Consider the following 20,913-nt stretch of genomic DNA (forward strand, 5'->3'; position numbering starts at 1 on the left):
CTTGCTGAAGACATCCAGAAAATCTGCGTATGGGGCGGGTAACTCTCCCTTAGGGTTGGATGTATCGGCCAGCAGTTGAGACGGAAGTACAGCTGGTGGAGAAGATTCCTCTGACCTTGACCTCCAGACAATGGGATCTTGGGAAGTCTAATTGATGTGCGGATTATGCTTCTGCAACCAAGGTAAGCCAAGGGTGACCGGTGTTCCAGGAGCATAGATAACATCAAAGACCAGGGTCTCCTTGTGGGAATGAGAAGAAAGGGTGAGGGGACAAGTCTCCAAGGAGATGTATGCCGGGGTGAGCGGATGACCGTCGATCCCGACCAAGGCAACGGGAATTTCTTCCTAATGAGTGGAATCTGGTACTGTTCAGAGAAGGTCTGGTCCACGAAATTTCCTCCCGCGTCGGAATCGATAAATGCCGCTGTGGAGGTGCGGAAGGTGGGACCAGATAGGGAGACGGGAATGGTCAACTTTTTGGGAAGTTCCTTCCTGGAAAGGGGACAAGGAGATTTAGCACCCAGGGAGAACCCCTTCGTACTCACTGGGCCTGGTCATTTCCCAGACGTAGTGGACATTCGCGGACCAGATGTTCGGAAGATCCGCAGTAGTAACATAACCCACCAGCTTGGCGAAATTGTCGTATCGGTGCCTGAGGACGCTGGACTCCTAGTTGCATCAGCTCCGGCGCCTCCAGAGCGGGCCGTAGGGAGGAGACAGGTCCGGTGGATGAAGAGAACCTAGGAATAGGGGCACGAAAGGGCATAAATCAGGGGTGCTTGCGCTGAGCACGGCGTACCTGAAGACGCTGATCCACTCGAATGGCTTGGAAGATGAGTTTCTCCAGAAGTCCTGGCCGGGGTTGTGAGGCGAGTTCGTCCTTCACAGAATCCGATAAGCCTCGCCAGAAGACTGAGACTAAGGCCTCCTGGTCCCATCGTGTCTCAGCTGCAATGGTCCTGAACTCCAAGGCGTACTGGGCCATGGACCGACGTCCCTGTGAAAGCTGAAGCAAAGAGTCAGAGGCAGTTTCTTGGCGTGCAGCGGTATCGAATACCTGTTAAAAGTCTTGTCTAAAGGCCGTGTAATCTCGGGTCATTTCGGGACGTAGTTCCCAAATCGGAGAGGCCCATGCCAGTGCATTACCTGTGAGCAGGCTGTAAACATATGCCACCTTCTTACGACCAGTGGAATACTGCTGCGGGGCCATCTCAAACTGGATCTCGCATTGATTGAGAAAACCACGACAGGCGTGCGGATCCCCCGCGTATGGCTTAGGTGCCGGAATCTTCGGGCCTGGGGTCGCGGCGGATACCGGTTCTACCTGCGCCCGCGGTGCGGCCACAGGTGGTGCCTGAAAAGACAGGTCCTGAACCTGTTGAGAGAGGAGAGCCATCTGATCCGTTAAGGCCTGGATTTGTTGATATATGGCCGTCATCATAGAAGCCGGATCAGTCTGGTCTGCGTCGTGGGCTCGACATAATGTTACGCCGGTGCTGCCCGCAGTCCAGACCCGTCCCTTATACTGAGGTGGGGATGTATATGTGCACGCACCCGCAGCAGAAGGAGCGTATCCGGAGTAGTTGGTTTGGCGTTGCCAGGCCAGGTGGTAATAGTTGAAGCAATACTTGCCGGTACCGGTACAAGAAGAGACGTAGTCGGTGCCGTTAGCCAAGGTCAGGGAGAGGAGAGGTCCGGAGGGTAGGGGTCCAAGCTGAGGTCGAGGGGCGAGAGAAACAGCAAGGTCAAATGGGAGCCGGTGTTCGGAGCCAGAGAGTGAAGTATGCCAAGCCGGGTCGTCACCTGAATAAACGAAGACAAAGGAGAGAGCCAGAATAGACAACCGTAAGGAGGGACTATGTCGAGCGATGTGGGAATGGCAAGACAGGCATTTTATAGTGCGGCTGGCGAATAGGAAGAGGAGGCAGACCTGGAGGAGTGCATGGAGCTGTCCAAGATAGGCTGCCCTGAGAAGAATGCAGGTGAGCAGTTTTAGGGCATGATTGTAGGCTGTGTGTGAGTTGGGGGCGTGGCCTCACTGCAGGAGCAGTGAATAAATTAACTTGATCCGGTGCTCGCTCCGTAACGAGGGGGAGCGCGCGCCCATGAGCAGCAGCAGCCGCCATAGCCCCAGCCTCCTGCGGAAAAGCGGCCGGCCGCCCGATGGGGACGAGGAGGGAGTCCCCCAACCATGGGGACCAGACGGGACCGGCGAGGGGGGCGCCCTGCAGCAGCGGGCACAACAAGAGGTGAGGGGAGGTCACGCTGTGGCCGTCGTGACCCCCGAATCCTCACACCCTGTGCAGGACTGTGCCTCAACCCTTTCCCTTCCAACTGTCCCCCAGTAATCAAATTGAATAAAATAGAAAACAGGCTCCAGGGCACTCCTAATACGATCTGATTCTCTTTTGAGTATAGTGAAAAAACTGTGGTCCCAAATTTGGCACCATAGTTTTTTCACTGTACTCAGAAGAGAATCAGATCGTATTAGGAGTGCCCTGGAGCTTGTTTTCTATTTTGTCTGCATTTGGCCTTCGGAGGCACCCATACAGGGGGAGAAGGGGGAGTTCACAGTGTAGATGTGCAGTGCAGCCTGATTGTGGAGGATGGCAGTGGAAGCTCGGTGTGGAGCGTGTGAGAAGCGGTGAGAGGTGATTTCCCTACTGCTCAGGCCGTGAGAGACAACCATTCCGTCAGGACTGACACACTTCATTCCTGTGAGGGAGGATACTAGAGGGTCAATCCCAAGGGGTAAGAGGATACTCATTGGTTTACTCTTTCCCCACCCCACCTCCTCTCCTTGGACATTGCTGCTATTCGTTCATACTCCCCCCCTTTCGATCGCCGAGGATTCTACGGAGCGTTTCCATCCACTTGCCTTTGAGCGCATGGCAGTATTTTTTCTGTTGTGTGGTAATCAAATTGAGTACATTTGTTCTATTCCGGTTTACTTGTGATGATGTGTCCCCTGGGTTATTCTCTGACTTGGGGGATTGGTCTTTTGGGAGGTTGGATAATAGATCTGATGATTCGGAAGGAGAACCACCCACACCCATTCGCAAATCTGTATCTAAATCACCGGGGTCTTTCAGAGTCCTCACAATCTCGGCAATATAACACATCGGGAGTATCCTCCCAGGAGGTGTGTACTAGGCCAAGTAGTCCGAGGCCTGAACCTTTCCGAGGAACCCTTTAAGTGGTGGGACCCTATGTTCCAAGGCTATCTCACCAGCAAGGATAGGACCAGGTTCGTACTAGTCGCTGGGTCCATAGTGGCTTATTGGTGGGAGGAAGGCTCATTCTCCCCGGAGGACACCGCTGAAGCCATCCGTAAGCGGTTGGGAGAAATAAATTTAGGAGTTAGGACACCCAAGGGCCCCTCCATTTTGTACAAGGAGGTGGATCCTAATGAACCTACATTTTGGTCTTACCCGGCCAAGGAGCTGGCCGAAAGATATTAAGGCTTAGCCGAGCTGACAGGGCAATAAGAAATCGGTACCGTCAATCTCGCAGGTACGTACCCTTACGTACCCGAGCCGATCATGCAAGAAATAGATGACTACCAGCATGATTGGCTCAAGTTGGCCGTTACAGTTTATCTTCACGCCTAGTGTCAAGGAATTTATTACTGATTCCCGTATATCTTCCATCATGAGAGAGTGGCTGGTGGAGACTTGCATATTCATGGATAGAGTAGAGCTCCGACAGCAGCCTGGTGTCCCTAAGGTGTATTCTTTGTGGGTAAAGGATTTTGAGGGATGGGTTATTCAAAAGCCTGATCCCAAGTATTATAAGTAGACCCCATACTCTTCATGTTGGAAGAGTTAGAAATATTATCGCTGTAACCAGTGGATGATTTGGGTTCTTGCTGTCTGTATATGTATTTTGGTTAACGATGTACCATCTCTTATGTGTTAGCTGTTATTGCATTGCAGGCCCAGGGTAATGGATGGTGCTCCAAATTTGTCCCAGTGAGGACATGGGATTTGCCACCCAGGGGAGAGTGTAGCCTTTGCTGGTCCAGACTGCCTCTCTGCCCCGTCAAGTAAGTACTTAGTAGCTTCAGGCTGTGGCAGGCTATCCTAGGGGTATTGACCTCCCCCTCATTCTGACTCTCTGAGTGGCAGGAGTGATGGTGAAACAGGGTCTGTGTATAGCCAATAATGGTGCAGACCTTGTGCCCTTCCCTTCTGGTGTCTCAGAGAGGAAGTGCTAAAGTATAGAGAGTTCTCTTCCACCCCTCCTAGGGAGACGAGGTGTGCAGTTTCCTTTCGGCTGGGGGTGAGACATGCCAGTCAGTCCCTCCTAGACTGAGTGTGAGAAATCAGGACTGAGAGCATGGCCTCAATATTATCTGAGGGCCAAGCACCATCCAGAGGCCTGGGACCCATCTCAATCTATCCTGCATCCACTGTATGGCAATCACAGTGAATGTCCAGATAAAGCATCCCTTATATATTTATTTATTTATAAAATATTTTACCAGGAAGTAATACATTGAGAGTTACCTCTCGTTTTCAAGTATGTCCTGGGCACAGAGTAAATCCCTGCCTGAGTCTACAGTCTATTGGGTAGGGGTATACTCTGAAGTCTGCCATGATGGGGGCTGTCTCCGGGAACCCTGGAGCCCGCTATGGCTGGATGCGCTAACTACCTGAGTGAGCTCTAAGGATTGCCGAAAGCCTGTCCTGTTACTCCACAACACCTTGGACAGTCAGCTCTCCTGGACCCTCACAGGTATGAGGCACCACAGACAGCAGTAGCAGCAACATCTTCCAAAGAGGGGGAGAGGGGGGGGGGGGAGACAGGGCAACATCCTGCACAACACAAAGTTTAATTCTGTGTAAAATGCACATCAAAGTTTATATTTAGATGCATTTCCCCCCCATTATTATTTATGTTACCAGTTACAGAAATCATGTCCCTAAATCGGATGCTGGCCCCTGTGGCATAAAAGGCGTGAAACAAGTTTTCGGTCTTTATCAGACACATTGAGCTGCAGTGCTTGCAGTGACAGTGGGAGTCTGCTGCGTGGGTGGAAGGGTTAAGAAACCTGACTAAGTAGATGAATGACACAGAAGTGGGAGGGGGCTGTGCAGTGCCGGGTAGAGGAGGAGGAGCAGCACTGCTGCTGCGGGCAGGCTGTGACACTCAGGCATTGCAGCAGAGCTCCGAATTACAGACAGGGGGAAGGAAGCAGCTGCATGAGCAGCAGGAAGGAGGGCAGAGAGACTCGCATGCAGCAGGAAGGAGGGCAGAGAGACTCGCATGCAGCAGGAAGGAGGGCAGAGAGGATCGTATGCAGCCTGCACTGTGAAGAAGACCCACCTCGCTCAGAAATCTTCACATCCAGGTTCCTTCACATCACATCTGTGGGATTTTGGGAGATCTGCAGCCTTTTTTTTTTTTTTAAACCCTTCTGTGTGTATCCGGAGAAGGAGCCGAGTGGATAAACCCCCCTGTGCTTCCCCGGGGTAAGTGTGCTGTAGCATTGTAGGAAGAAATGGCCACGACTGTGGTGCTTCAGTCCCTACCCTGTGTCTGGCTTAGCCAGGTTGGGGGTGGGGGGGGGGAGGGAGAAATAATTTATTAGGAAACACAACATGATTTAATAGCAAGGGGGGGGGGGGGGATTCCGCACCGAACACGGGGGGATTCCGCACCGAACACGGGGGGATTCCGCACCGAACACGGGGGGATTCCGCACCGAACACGGGAGGATTCAATAGCAAACACAGGCTTCTCTAGGTAGCATTATTTCCCCTCTGTGATGTCGGGTGCCCGGGATCAGGGTTGTGATGGGGGGTGTCTGGGATCAGGGCTGTGATGGGGGGTGTCTGGGATCAGGGCTGTGATGGGGGGTGTCTGGGATCAGGGCTGTGATGGGGGGTGTCTGGGATCAGGGCTGTGATGGGGGGTGTCTGGGATCAGGGCTGTGATGGGGGGTGTCTGGGATCAGGGCTGTGATGGGGGGAGTCTGGGATCAGGGGGGTGTCTGGGATCAGGGGGGTGTCTGGGATCAGGTCTGTGGTGGGGGGTGTCTGGGATCAGGGCTGAGGTGGGTGGGGGGTGTCTGGGATCAGGGCTGTGGTGGGGGGTGTCTGGGAAATGAGGTCATGCTTTTTGTGCCTGGGGAATCTGGCAAAGTGACATTACACCCGGGGGGGCGATGTTCCCAAACCGGCACAGGGTGGGAGGAGGGTAACTAATGTGTAACCAGCGGTGGGGAGGGAGTCTCTCTACCAGTGACTCGCAGAGACTGTGGGGAGGGGGTGATAACACCGCACAAGTTGTAGGCAAGAGAGGATGTCACCAGTTTCTGCCCTGAGGGAGAGTGTTGCTGCCCCCGAGGGGTTGGCAGAGAGTGGTATTTATTGGCAGGGGAGGGGATGCATAGGCTGAGAATGGTGGCTCAGTTCATGCTCTTCATGAGAGGTTGTGTGTGAGAGATGTGTGCTGTACTTACCATCACATGGGAGGTGTGTGGGTGAGTAGGGGATATAGAGGAAAACCATGAGGTGCAAAGATGAGCACTTTCATTAGCAGAAAGGATACAGCGGGCTAGTTATAAATGTTATATATAGAAAATAAATGTGTTGCGTAACCATTTCACAGCAATGACACCCCCCCCCCCTATGTCAGAGGTGGCCAACTCCCAGTCCTCAAAGGCCACCAACCGGTCAGGTTTTCAGGGTATCCCTGATCCGGCATAGGTGACTGAACCACCGATTTTAGCCACCTGTGCTGAAACAGGGATATCCTGAAAACCTGACCTGTTTGTGGCTTTTGAGGATTGGCGTTGGCCACCCCTGCGTTTATGTAGTTGCAAGAAGGATAGAAAATGACTGCTGCTGGTTCAGTGACTCGCACTGACGGCCACTAACAGGCAGCACTCACAGCTTGTGAGCAAGACAGGAGTGTGAGTTAACTATAACTGACTGCTCCTGCAATGTGCTCCCTTCATATACCAATGTGAGGTGTCACTTTTGATGCAACAAAGCAGGAGGAGGCAGAATGATTGGTTGAAATGATGATGCACAACATGTAATCTCCCCTGGGAAGGGACCTCCTTATCTTTTATGTCAATGGTTCTGAACTAGGTAGTATTGTGACTGCTATGTTGTTATGTGTCTTTTCCCTTCATACTCTGCGGAATGTTGGCCTCTTTCAACACGTTCATAGCAATGATATATTTTGGAAAATTGTTCAATTACTGAAGCTATAGATGTAGCAGCCATTACTGGACCCGTTGACACAGTTTGTTGTGTAACGCTGACACGCTGTTTAATAATAATGCTATTGACAACAATATTTATTTAACGTGTTATGTGCGTTAAGTTGTTGTTAAAACGTTATTTCATTTAGTGCTTTTCTCCTAATGGGACTGGGGGGGGGGGGGGAATATGTGTCACATCTGTACTTACTGACGGAAATCTTATTTTAATTCTCAGAACCGTGATCCCTTAGTACTGTGCCCTACCTGTAGCGTTTTAGAGAACTTCAGTTTCATATTGGTACAATTTTCGTTACTTCAAAAGTGCTACCAGCTTTGTGTACTATCCTGTACATCAATATTTTTTTACTCTGAATGTATTTTTTCAAAGGAAATATTTATCACAACTGGATACCTACTCTCGGCAATTCTACAGTTGCTCGGGCTAAGTATCACATGGGGTGTATAAATAAATTGCATATATATATTCCCATCTAGATGAGTAGAACAGAAGGTTTGCTCTTGAATGTGTTTTGATGCTTGTGGAAATCCTATTTGATTTATCTATTTTTAATATAATGGACATTGCACCTCCTTTTAGCATGGCACACTTAAGTTCATACACACACACACACACACACACACTAAAAATTCCTAATTAATTCATGCAGTATCTTACCAAAAATAAGTAGAGTTATTGGCAGTGGTTGACAAATCACAAAAAAATCTACTCGCCACACAAAAAAATCTACTCGCCACCTAGTACCAAACGTGTGCTGCTTGGGCCAATATTTACTCGCCCGGGGGTTAAATCCACTCGCCCGGGGCGAGCAAATGTATAGGTTTGTCGAACACTGGTTATTGGTATTCATTACCTGTAGTACCATCCCAAGCTTCATTTTGTTACTGTGATACTTGGTTACTTGGCTATTCTTACTAATGACAAGAAAACAGGGTTGCAGACCTGTCTGAGAAATGTGAATTTGCTCATAAGTGTTGTTTTCATTTACTGTAAGCTATTACTAGCTCCTCCTTCTTTAAACCCCCCCCCCCCCCCCCCCCCCACTTTCTGGGTGAATATGTAAAATTGTTGAGATTTATGAATTTCTGAAATGTGTACCATTTACCTGGACTAAAACTGAGATGATTTCCTCATTTCTAAAACCATGTCTCTAGAACATCTATTTCAAGCATTCTCTTGCCTTGATGGAGATCGAATCACAGAATCGTCATCACATTTTACTCTCGGTTTGTCAGTCTCAAAATAGAGGCCAGCAATGTAATGGGGAGGGAGCTTGTATTGTCCTCTGCGCAGTAATGTTTACGCTGTCAGGACAATGGTCTGTTTCTCAACTTGAACTTCCATGTGAAAGCCAATGACATTTAAAAAAAAAAAAAAAAAAAATTCTATCTTGGTATATAGCTTTTGTAGTTGGTGAGCTATGTTTTACAGTGGAATTTGTGGACAAAGATTACTGCTGATGGACTGATGTTTGTTATTTTAAAGTTGCAGTGCATTACTTCTACTACTTTTTGTATCTTGGTTTGAACATCACATGATGGGTTTGCAAGCCTTTCTGATCTGTGGTTGCATACATTGCAAAGTATGGTTTACTATATTCTCTGATTGTAACCAGACTGAACACACAGGATAGACTCAGGGTTTAGCTTCATAAATCTTTTACTGCTCTTAGATCTGTATATTTATATATTTTTTTTGTTTTCGCTTCTGGGTAAGCAGTAGAGGAGTGCTGGGAAAATCTGGAAGCAGTCAGTATCCAAGTACGGATAGAAAGTTCCTTGGAATCTGGGCTCCAAAATATTCCTAGGAATAAGAGACTGTTGAGGTCTCCTTAGACTTGATCAACTTCTTATAGAATTGGATAAGATCAGGCCCATAAATGTGTGGAGTATATATTCGGGGGGGTCCAGTAAAGTAACAAAATAGGATAACGCCTACCTAGCCCAACTCGTATCAGAGCATGCAGCATCCAGGGAGATGAATGGCGTAAAATAATCCCATATATCCTTAAGATTCTGACTTGTAAACGCTCCCCTTTACATCGATGTCTTCTCCATCAAGGCAAATGGCTATTACTGTACAAAGTCAATATACCTTATGATTTCTTGAGTTCTGGGCCTGACCGATGTCCTCCGGTGTGCTGTCCACGGGTATGGATGAACAAAAACGAAGAGGTTGCGACGCACCACCAAAAATGGAGGTTAGCTTGGATACAAAAATAGCTTTAATAGCATAGGCAATTAGACCGACATGTTTCGCGTTTACGGCGCTTTCTCAAGGTCCCAGAACCTTGAGAAAACGTCGTAAGCGCGAAACATGTCGTCTACATGCCTTATGATCTATTAAAGCTATTTTTGTATCCAAGCTACCCTCCTTCTTCATTTTTGGTGCTGCGTCGCTACCACTTCGTTTTTAATATCCAAGTCCGGGCCAGTAAATGAGTTGCATATTAAAATACCATAAATACATCTGCTTTCCCCTGCAGCCAGGTTAATTCGTTAGGTTGGTTTACTCCTCCTTTTCAATAACCGTTTTATCAACTCCCACCCAAAATATAAATTAGCTGGTACTTATGTACTAAAACGTTATTCAGTACATTGTCTGAGTTTAGTTAGCAGCACACAAATATAGGTTACGTTTTTATTTTATGTACAGTATTAGAAGTTTATATTGGTCATTTAATTATCCTATATTAAAGATCTGGTATTGTAGCCCATGAAAATGGTAGGAAGTGCAAGTGTTTACAATAGGTGCAGCTGATGCTAGTAGAACATTGAAAAGCATATTTGCAATAATTTGCTTTTCTTTTAGGAAAGATGCTACTAAAAATGATGATGATCTGAAGATTTGACAGTGCAAATCATTACTCCGTATTTGACGTGATTGGGTTTATGTTAAATGCAGTTTAGCTTAACACTTGCAACAGCATAAAATGTGTTGCAGATTTCCTAACAAGTATTTTTCTTATTTGTACTTTAGTTTTTACCCTCCACTAAATAGTACAGTACTACAAAAAAAAATAGTACCATAGCGATAATGAATGTAAGCATTATTATTTAAGTAAGACTGTTCAGAAACTTGAGCCGCAGTATTAATACACATTGATCAATACAAATACACCACACTTGTTCTGATTTTAAGTGTTTTATAGAATAATTAATAAATAGGAAAACAAAAAATGTACATATACACACACACTGTATGTTTAGCTTTTCCTTCAGTTATTGTTTTTAGGTGTTACACTGTTTGTGCGTTAAGAAGATATTTGTGATTGCTATCTATAGGATCATATATGGACGGAATACTGTAAATGAACACCCTTAAGCCTGATGTTTTGGATCTTTTTCCGTTGGACATAATGTTTAGGTGTAGTTGGTTAAAAGGCCAAAATTTATAATCTCTACACAAAAAGAAAGCATGAAGCCTTAGGCAAAGTGTGACATGACCCCAAGGCCCAGGCTCCCTCAACCCCCGCCTTTTCCTCCTGCCCCTTCCCTCCCCTCTTGGTCACTGGTGACACCCCGGAGCGGGCAGGCTCGAGGAGTTAAAGGCAGGCACTGAGGGGCAGGACATCATGCTGCGCCCCTCACTGTGTTTTCCCTCCCCCTTTTGGTTAAATTCTGTTTTGTTGCGTTCCTCTTGTATTGAATATATTTTATATTTGAGGTGTTTGGGGTTATATTGCCTTGGTCGGGGCTGCTGTTTTGGGGGGAAGTGTAGGGTAAACCTGCCAGACAGGGCCCCGTTACAGTAATGGTTGGTGAGTGGGCATGCCTCATTGTTCTTTGAGCACCTGGGGCCCATCACACGGCTGACGGGTAAGCTGAACGACTGGGACTTGGGACTGTCCCAGCTAACAGGCCATGATTTAAGAGTCATTGGCCTTAACTGTTGGTGGAGCACTCTGGCTGAGTTAGAACCTCCCATTTTGTGTGTGTGTGTGTGTCAACATTGCGGGCTCTGAGGTCATGTGTTTGTTTTCTATTGCCATCTACCAAATAGGTTTTATTTAACCAAATAAAATTAACATTTGTTCTGATCTTACCAAATTTATATTTTATTCAGTTGTAGAATCAGTATATTCTCCTATTACAAACATATTTTTGGTCATTTGACAATAATGATGGATGTGTTGGGCTTTTCAGACCAATTCTACATTTTAAACTGCTATCTTAAACACAAAATATAAATAGAGCATTGTGGTTATAATTTCAGATGCTTAATGCAGTTATTAAATGACAAGTGCTTATTTAAAATAAGTCTTTTTCTTTAGTGGATCAAGTCCTGGCTGTTTGTTAAATCACAAGTAAATGTTTTTGTTGTCACAGATGGCCAACAATCGATATATTTTCATACGTTCTTGCTGTATTTACGGGCATTAATATATGCAAAAATATTGATTGAAAAAAAAAAAAACTCGTTAGCAAAGGACTTGCCAGCGATGGTTAACTGAATCTTGTCACATGTATTCGTTTGGTTGATTGTTTAGGAAATCACAAATAATAATCTAGTTAGAGGTTTCAAGCTTTCCTGAAGTCTGGCTTTTCATCACTACCAGAATATCCTTTCTAAACGTTGTTCTGCCGGAGGCTTCATTCTTGGGTAGCTTCTAATATACTTTGAATGCATATTCTATTTAAATATACTATGGAACAGAGCTGTTGTCCTTATACATATTGACTCTGTAGTGCTCTATGATAATGACATGTTTTAGAACCCCTGCCTTTTTAGAGGACTTTCAAAATGGCCGTCTCGGTCACAGAATTACAGTATTTTGCCATCTCCCAACTAGCAAGCTAGTAAAACGAGATTCTGAAATTGGCGACTATTATTGTAGGGTCTCCGCTTGGAAAAGGGTTTTGGGCTGTTCTATACTGCGTGCGCATGCCATGCCGTGCGCGCGGCAGTTTTAGTTGGCTGAGGTCAGTTAGCCTTTCTATAATGGTGCCGCGCACGGCAGTGAGCAGGGAAGATGAAGAAAATAATGAATTTGCGCCGCTGAAGTGTGTGTGTGTGTGTGTGTGTGTGTGTGTGTCTATACAATGCTAATAAACTATTAAAGTATTTCTTTATTTCAAAACTTATTTAACACATACACACACATGCACACATACAGTACCTCACTCGCTCACAGCATACACACAAAATGCGTGCGGCACACGTGTTTGCACAGGCACACGCACAGCCGCACACTAGAGAACGGCCCTTAGTCTGGCGGTGGGGAACTGCAGTGCTCAAGGGCAACCAACAGCAGGGATATCATTAAAACCTTACATGCTGGTGGCCCTTGAGCACTGCTGTTCCCCACCCCTGCTTTAGTCGGTACAGTGATGTTAACTATGGGTATCGATGGATATCCATCGTTAAACCTATTTTTAAGAGTTGTTCATGGATATATTGTGCTCCATTCCATAGACATTATACTACTAATAGTCGAAAGGAATAAAGTAGTAGCATTAACAAATACAATAAGGCGGAAATGAATGCAGATTTAATCTAGTATTACAAGTGCTAGTACATTGTAGAGATCATCAGTCTCTTTAGTTGCAAATATCAGAATACATTTTTTTCTTCTTCAGACGTATAAGTTTATTGGCTGGCAAAGTTGGCCAATCCACAACCAACAGAGCATTAGTTCCCTCTTCTGCAGGTGGCCCAAATAATAAGGTTTAACAGTCTGAAAGCTAAAATAAAAAACTATTTAACAGTGCAAAGTAGTTGTGAAAAATGCTTTGTCCCTACCATTAATGTTACTGTTACGGCTTTACCATAAATGTTGAAGTGAGCTGTCATGGATACATCACTTAGCACTGCACCCTGCGCCTGTGATTGTGTAAGTTACATATTTGTGTATTTATCATCTATCGCTTAAGTGTTGGGTTCATGTCCTGATTTCATTCTGTCTGCTGCTTACTTTCAAAACAAGTGATTTTTCTATCCCTGTTTACAATGCATTTTTGTCTTTGTATTTAGCTATGCAGAGTGTGTGATTCGGCTAACCCGCAGCACTGCCGCTTATTATCATTATAGTATAGGAGTCATTTAATGATTGGTGCACATTTGCAGTGCTAAGCAAGCCAAAGCAAATGAGCTGTTGTGCTGAGAATAGGCTATCTGGTGATAATTGGGTCCTTATATGCAACAAGAATTGTGTGTGTGTGTGTGTGTGTGTGTGTGTGTGTGTGTGTGTGTGTGTGTGTGTGTGTGTGTGTGTGTGTGTGTGTGTGTGTGTGTGTGTGTCAGTCCTCCTGACTCTGTAACTGTTTGTTAAATGTGTGCTTCTGGTTGGATATCTTTGCCTTGAGCCTCAAACACAGCAAGTATGTTTTGTGTATCTTGGACATAGGACTTTGACTCTAAATATGAAGTTGTACTAAACATATCTTGCATTATAAACCATTCAGAGGTAGAGTAGAGATCAGTGTAGGTATTGCATGGTGGAGTGCTGCTGTTTAAGAGAGCAATGCTACAGCTCTTATTTAATATGCTGCAAAGTCATCGCTACGTGGTAGGGGAGCCTGAGTTCCATTCACTTCAATGTCATTACCCAGAATCCCAGGCTGCAGTAGAAGCATTGCATGCTACGAGATAATGAGGAAAGGCAGGGTTGTGGACCTGTTTTGAGACATCTTAAAATGGATAAGAAGCAAAAAGTGAAACACTAAAAGTGGTCATTTGCATGTCATTTGCACGTCATTACACAAAATCCCTGGCTGCAGTGGAAGCATTGCGTGCTAAGAGATTTATTTATTTATTTATAAAATATTTTACCAGGAAGTAATACATTGAGAGTTACCTCTCGTTTTCAAGTATGTCCTGGGCACAGAGTAAAACAAATAATACATGGTTACAAGTACAGTTACATAAATGAACAAGGTGTACATTTATATACAAGACATTGCGTGGACAGTTAAAGAAAATATATATTATGAGCGTATGAAACAGTTACAGACCAGATTAAAGTGTGAGACAGCCTTAGATTTGAAAGAACGTAAGCTGGTGGTGGATATGAGAGTCTCTGGTAGGTTGTTCCAGTTTTGGGGTGCACGGAAGGAGAAGGAGGAACGTCCGGATACTTTGTTGAGCATTGGGACCATGAATAGTCTTTTGGAGTCTGATCTCAGGTGATAGGTGCTGCATGTGGTAGGGGTGAGGAGCTTGTTCAGGTAGCTGGGTAGCTTGCCCAGAAAGTATTTGAGGGTGAGACAGGAAAGGTGAATAATGATTTGTGGATCTGTCTGAGCCGTGAATGTGCTCACAAGTGGTATTTTTATTTGCTGTAAACTTCAATTAAATAGTAGAAAGTAGTGGGACTGCTTAGCACCACCAATGATGGCAAAGATAAAAATAATGATCAAGAGAGGAATCCCATAAAAATATATACTTTTTGGTGATACTACGCAGTCCCACTACTTTCTACTATTGATTTTCACCTCAGCGGATTTTGCACACCTTGGGACCTCCACGAATCACCAGGATGGCAATGGACACTCAGGAATAAAAGTGAGTTAATCCCTTCTGCTTCTATCCTGGGCAATGTGATTCATTTTTATCATTTCAATTTGGGAGTTGTTCATTGTGTCAGTTAAAAACAATATTTATATTTATTTATTTCATGTTTGGTGATCTATTGCAGACACCGTTAGGCACTATTCGTCCCATGAAATTGTTACTTATTTGTATTACAATTAGTCCTGGAAAAGGAGGTTCCGGAATTGGTTACTTATTCATATGACTAATTGGACATGTCTGACTGAGCACAGGACCCACTTGAATATTAACTTCTATTGAACTCTGAGGCTTCTCATTATATTAAACAAGGGCCTAAGTGGAACTTTCTTTTTAAAATGATATATATATATATTTTTTTTTAACTGAGTTCCGGCCTGGAACCAGCCTTAAGAACTCTGAGTTATAGCCCTTCTCAGACATATTTTCAATGTGTTGGAAAGATGCGCTTTCAGCGTTGGAGGATCTTTAAAAAGTGTAAGGCTGAGTTTATAGTGGTGCTTGCTGAGGCGCGCTGAGGAGCGCTTAGCATATATTCAGAGACCCATTATATGTTATGGTGCCATTCTGAGTGAAAGCTTCCGCTTGCTTGCTCGCGCTTGCTGAACCTCGCTCAGCTTCCAGCTACAGGCAAATCTGTGTTTCTGTGCTTGCTGGAGAGGAGGTGTGGTCACGTGACCCACTGCCGTCCAATCAGAGCGCAGCACAGAAATGAACTTGCACCCGAGAGCAGCCATTTTCAAGCATATGCAGAGAGGTAGCTTGGGGCAAACGGTCTACTGCTGCTGTGGGGTGGGGGGGGCAAACCGGCTGCTGCCGCTGTGGGGTGGGGGGGGCAAATGGGCTGCTGCTGCTGTGGGGTGGGGGTGGGGGGGCAAATGGACTGCTGTGGGGTGGTGGGGGCAAACGGGCTGGTGGGGGGTGGGGGGTCAAACGGACTGCTGTGGGGTGGGGGGCAAACGGGCTGGTGGGGGGCAAACGGACTGCTGTGGGGTGTGGGGGCAAACGGACCCTTCAGGGGAACGAGGGGGGGGGGTTGTTTGTACGGTTTATTTTTTACACAGTTTTGCACTTTAAAATAAAATTTATATTCTGTTTAAGAACATTGTAATGTTTTGTTGTTCAATGTATGTTCTTTTTATATAGAAACTTCAGGGACACACACATAAAAACAGGACACAATATGTTTGTGAAAAATGAGCATAGCTGCTTCTTGGTCTTTCTTGACAATGGACACACACACACGCACGCACGCGCGCTAGCTAGCTAGCTAGCTGCCTGGCTCTTTGCCTCACTTTCTTTGTGCCTCGCTGGTCCCTCGTGGTCGCTGCTCTGTGGAGACGTCGCTGCACAATGACATCTGTCAAGTACGCCTCCCGACCCGCCTCTGCCCCACAAGCCCCGCCTACTAGAGCAGACGCTCTGTCTGATGGGCAAGAACATGAAAAGCAGCCGCTTGGTAAAGCGAGAGGTGAGCATCAGCAAGCATCAGTGCTGGAGAGCACAGCCACTCTCCACTATAAATTCAGCCTAAGGCTAAGGCCCCGGTAATGCCGCTGTAACGCGCGCCCGCGAGATTGGCGGCGCGTTCAGCCGATTCCCCGGTATGCAGCTCACTGCAGGCAGAGACCGGGGGGGGGGGGGGGGGCGTGGCGGGGGAGTGACGGGGGCCCGGCCATGACGTCACCCGGCCCGGCAGGTTCGCTTTCATTGGCTGAACCGCCGGGGGGCGTGCCTATGGAGAGCAGGAGCAACTCTCGCCCGAGCGCTGCGGCCCCCCCTCGCAGCGGGTCCGGCGCCATTGTGGGGAGGGCTCTCATCCGTGTGGCGGACGCTGTAGTAGGCAGCGGGGGCAAGGCCTAAGGCTGCGCTTATAGTGCCAGTGGTGTGGCGACAGCGGCGCAACGGTGACGTCACGCTGCGGCTGCTGGAAAAATCAAATTGACTTCCAGCGATCGCGACCAATCCATCGCGTTGCTTCTACTATAAGCACACGCGACGGCGGCAATACATTTGTTTTGCGTCGCCGTCACTATAAGCGCAGCCTAAGGGCTGTTATATACTGTGTGCGCGAGGCCGTGCCTGTGCGAAGGCGCGTGCACGTGCCACACACGTGTGTTTTCAAATAAATCCTTTAATAATTTTTTTTTAATAACATTATACACACACACAAATTAATTATTTTACTCCTTTTCCTCCCTGTCGGCCGGTTCCACTCTCCCTGCCGTGCGCGCGCGGCACCATTATAAAATGGCTGACTAACCTCAGCCAACTAAAACTAGCGCGCGCCCGCACTATAGAACCAGCCTAAGAATGATAGACCAACAGTTGTGGTATTCCTGTACAGCTTGATATGTAGCTAAAAGTTGTTGCGAAACCTGGACTTTTCATAGTGACCAGCGACATGTTTCGTGCAGAGCTGTCAAGGTTCATTGGAGCGTAACGGGTTTATTCTATATCCGCCAAAGTTTTGAAGTCTATGGGGAATTCCAGCCAGAAATGCGCCGCTCGTCTGCTTCGGAGGATAAAGGATAAGCCCCTAAGTATCAGTTAGAGCAGGGGTTCTCAAATCCAGTCCTGAAGCCCACCAACCCCCCAGCAGATCAGGTTTTTAGAAAATACCTGCTTCAGCACAGGTGGTTCAATCGGAGAAACAGGGATATCCTGACAACCTGACCTGTTGGGCGGGGGGCGGGGGGATGGGGGGTGTTAGAGGGTGATTTGAGGACTGGAGTTGAGTGCCCCTGAGTTAGAGGGACAGGGCCTGGTATTTCTTTAATGTAATAGAGGTGGGAGTGAAATTGAGGTGCTCTGGGTCAGGTTACTGAAGGGAAGAGTTTCTACTCTAACTAAACAATGCAGTCACATTTCCAAAGAGATTGACTAAATACCTGTCACTCTATATTAGCTGGTTGTTGTATCTTGAAATAAAAACTCTGAAAGTATTCTGGAAAATGTATACTTCTGCCTTGCTATGTTCTCTGACCATGCTTATGTGCGTTCTTAAGAACACGTGAAGCGGGTGGGTACTTGCGAGAAGCCCCTATTAAAACTATGGGGACTCCTTGCTTTAAAAAAAAAATAAAAAATAAAAAGTAAAGCAAAGTTAAAGTGATTTTGTAATTTAGGGGATTATTGCAGAGTCTCGCCTACTCCTCCCTATTTACGGTTTCTAATTTCTATTTAATTTTATGTTGCACAAAGGTTGAATATGTCAAGATTGCATTTAGAAGTAAGAGCTAGAGCCTGCTGCAAGCATGCGATGATATACAAAATATATGTACGCAAGAAGCTTTGGCTTAGACTGGCATTCTTTGTAATCCGATTTGGTGATGAACTGTCCTGTAACCTACATCACTTGGCAAACCACTCCTTTCATATATCCCTTTCCTATATCCCTTTCCAACGGAGGCATGTTCCATTTCCCAATGAGAGTTTATTTTTCTTAAGTATTTGAACTTGAGCTTCATAGGAATAACAATGCAGAACGTGAAGACGTTGCGTTAATTAGGTGAGCGCAGGGGAGTCTTGTATTTGTAGCGGTTAAGTAATTTTACAGTGCAATCACTTTTTCAAAGCGGGGTTTATGCGCAAAAGGGCAACAAAGTAGCGTTTTGACTTGCCAAGCATTTTTAGCCACTCCTATACGTTTTTAGGTTAAGAAAGTACCTTTCTAGGTTTTTTTAATTGATTGGTGCACTTTTATGTTAACGAATGTAGCTCCAAGCCATCCACAATAGGTTGGTGTTTAGTGTTTTTGTTTTTGGTCTGACCACTTTTGTGTGCAATGTTCTCATACGTGTAACTCCTTCTGTGTAAGACAGAACTGCAACAATTTATTTCGACTCCATTATAAACCTTTCTCACAATGCAAACCGTGTCGCATAAGCCAGGACATCCAATACCTGCACCCCCACTCAACAAAAGCTTTGCTCCTAAAAATTCTAGCTGGCTCCTAAGATTGTAACATTCTTGTCCACCCCTGTAAATATTCATATATTTGTGATGCATATTCAGAATTGGGCTTTTGGACCTAATGTTTTAAACGCCCCCAAATTGAGTGCTTTTAATTTGTTGTTTTTTATATGATGGTTGGTGTGACTGGGGCTTCAATGCAGGGCGCTATGTTGAATAAGGGGAGGATATTGTTGGCTGGAATCAATACTGTCAAAATAAAAATGACATTTGTGATCACTCTGGTAAGGTGGTAAAATAATTAGCTTAAAATGATTTATTTTCAAAGGAACCGTATTTTACATCTGATGTATGCAAAAACATAACTGCTGCATAAGTGCAGTTTGGACTTGTAACATAAGGCTTGTTGGGTATAGATTAAAATAGGGACATATTGACCTGGTGCAATAGACGCCCTATAAACGTATACCTTACCACGAGGTGTTTTTGTCAACTGCATGACTTTGTGAAGTCAGAATTGAAGTATCGCTGGTAATATGACACTATTGATAAAATGTTGATGAGCGTAAAAGCTGCTGGGGATAATGTTCAAGGTTCATTTACAGTTCAAGGTTGTTATCCAATTTAATGTCAAGCAGAGGTCACGCTGCATTGTCTAGTTACAGTACTAATGTGGGCTCAGAGACGCGTGATTGACTGGGCATCCAGAAAAAAATATGTTGACTGGGCACCAGACAAAGGCTGCACTTGTAATGGCGGCGACGCAATGTCGCGTCAAAACAAATGCATTGTCGCCGTCGTTGCTTATAGTGCACGCGATGGCTTTACCAAGCGACAGTGCTATAAAAAATCAGGTAGTCACTGTTTGATTTTTTTTTTTTCAGCGACGGTCTCTACGTATGGCCAATCGAAGAGCTTCTCGGTCCCTCTGCCTTCCCCCTTTCTGACGTCACTGGCCTTGTAGCCAGCAACGTCGCCTAAACTTGAATTACAACTATCGCGACGGGTGACATCATCGGTCGTGTCGCCGGCACTATAAGCGCAGCCTAATGTTTCTTTCTCTTGCATTGTGTATTTCAAATATCCCACCTGTTCTGAAGACATTTAGCTTTTGGGCCATTGCCCTGTACTTTTTTTTTTTTTTTAATTTATTTTTTTATTTATGTAAGGTGTGTTGTGCTTTGTTCAATCTAAAAAAAAAAAAAACCATTTATATTTGTTACTTAAAACATAGCTTACTTTTTGATTTTCAACAATTTTCATTAATAGGCCTTGATACCTCTGCTTGACTTGGTAATACAGTAAATACTAAAGGGATTTGTTGCTTGTGTAAATTGCCATCTTTCCCTACGTAATGTTGGACCATCATAATCTAGCTGTCTTCTACCACTGGTCGAAAACTAAAATGTGACACTCCCTTTAATGGAGCCACTAAACACAAAGTATAGTAACATGTAGAGATGTGTACAAAAGAAACGGCAATTAAAGTTCTCTAACTTCAAATATTCCATAGACTGACTCCTTGGATCCCTATGCGGCCCTTAGAAAAATACTAAGCAGACGAGAATTGAAGGCCTAAAAGGTGATCTCCAATGTGACATACAATGCATGCTGCTTTTGTTTAGGTCTCCTATCCTAGGAGGAAAGCTTTGCTTCTGTGAAGGATGGCGTTATATAGTTGTTTCTTTAAAAATAGCAATGTGTGCCATTTTAAGAATGATTGTCAATATTGTCATTGTGACCAACAGCAAGTGTGCTGTATGTCAAAAGGACTGCAAGAAACAAGAACCCCCTGAATGCTGAGTAGAAGTGTGGGGTGACTTTTCACTGTAGTAACTGTGATCTGTTTCACTTGCCTGGCTGGAAGTAGTGGGAAGGGAGTGGCTAAGAATATTGGGGTTTAGCTTTGGTAGACAAAAGGTGACTTCTGGATTTCAGCACTAATCCGTAGTAAAATTGCCTTAGAAGTGGCGGGTGTTCCAGTGGCAGATCGGCTGTGGTGGAGGATCCTTCTGCGGCCAAACGCTGGAGGTGATTTTGGTCGGGGCGAAACGGCCGTGAACAAATGTTCCATTCCGTGATTTGTAATGGTGGTAGTAATTTAATAGATCAGGCTATAGAATTACTTGGAACCCATGAGGAGATATGTTGAGAAGGCAATATGTTTGGTGTTGGTGGTGGAAGTGGGCTGCTTCCCTGGATACCTGTTATGACAGACATTGGACTGGTGTGCAGAGGCTGGTATAGTAGGCTT

At 45.5% G+C, this 20,913-nt stretch overlaps 1 protein-coding gene across 1 annotated transcript in view; it reads left to right on the forward strand.

Moving 5' to 3' along the window:
* Positions 1 to 5,146: 5,146 nt before the first annotated feature.
* Positions 5,147 to 20,913, forward strand: part of NRIP1 (nuclear receptor interacting protein 1) — a 70,385-nt gene continuing 54,618 nt past the window's right edge. Inside the window, exon 1 of the mRNA XM_075593966.1 lies at positions 5,147 to 5,474. The gene's annotated coding sequence lies outside the window, so the exon portion shown is untranslated. The remainder of the gene's footprint in view (positions 5,475 to 20,913) is intronic.

Source organism: Ascaphus truei, chromosome 3, assembly GCF_040206685.1.
Source record: "Ascaphus truei isolate aAscTru1 chromosome 3, aAscTru1.hap1, whole genome shotgun sequence".
Lineage (NCBI taxonomy): Eukaryota > Metazoa > Chordata > Amphibia > Anura > Ascaphidae > Ascaphus > Ascaphus truei.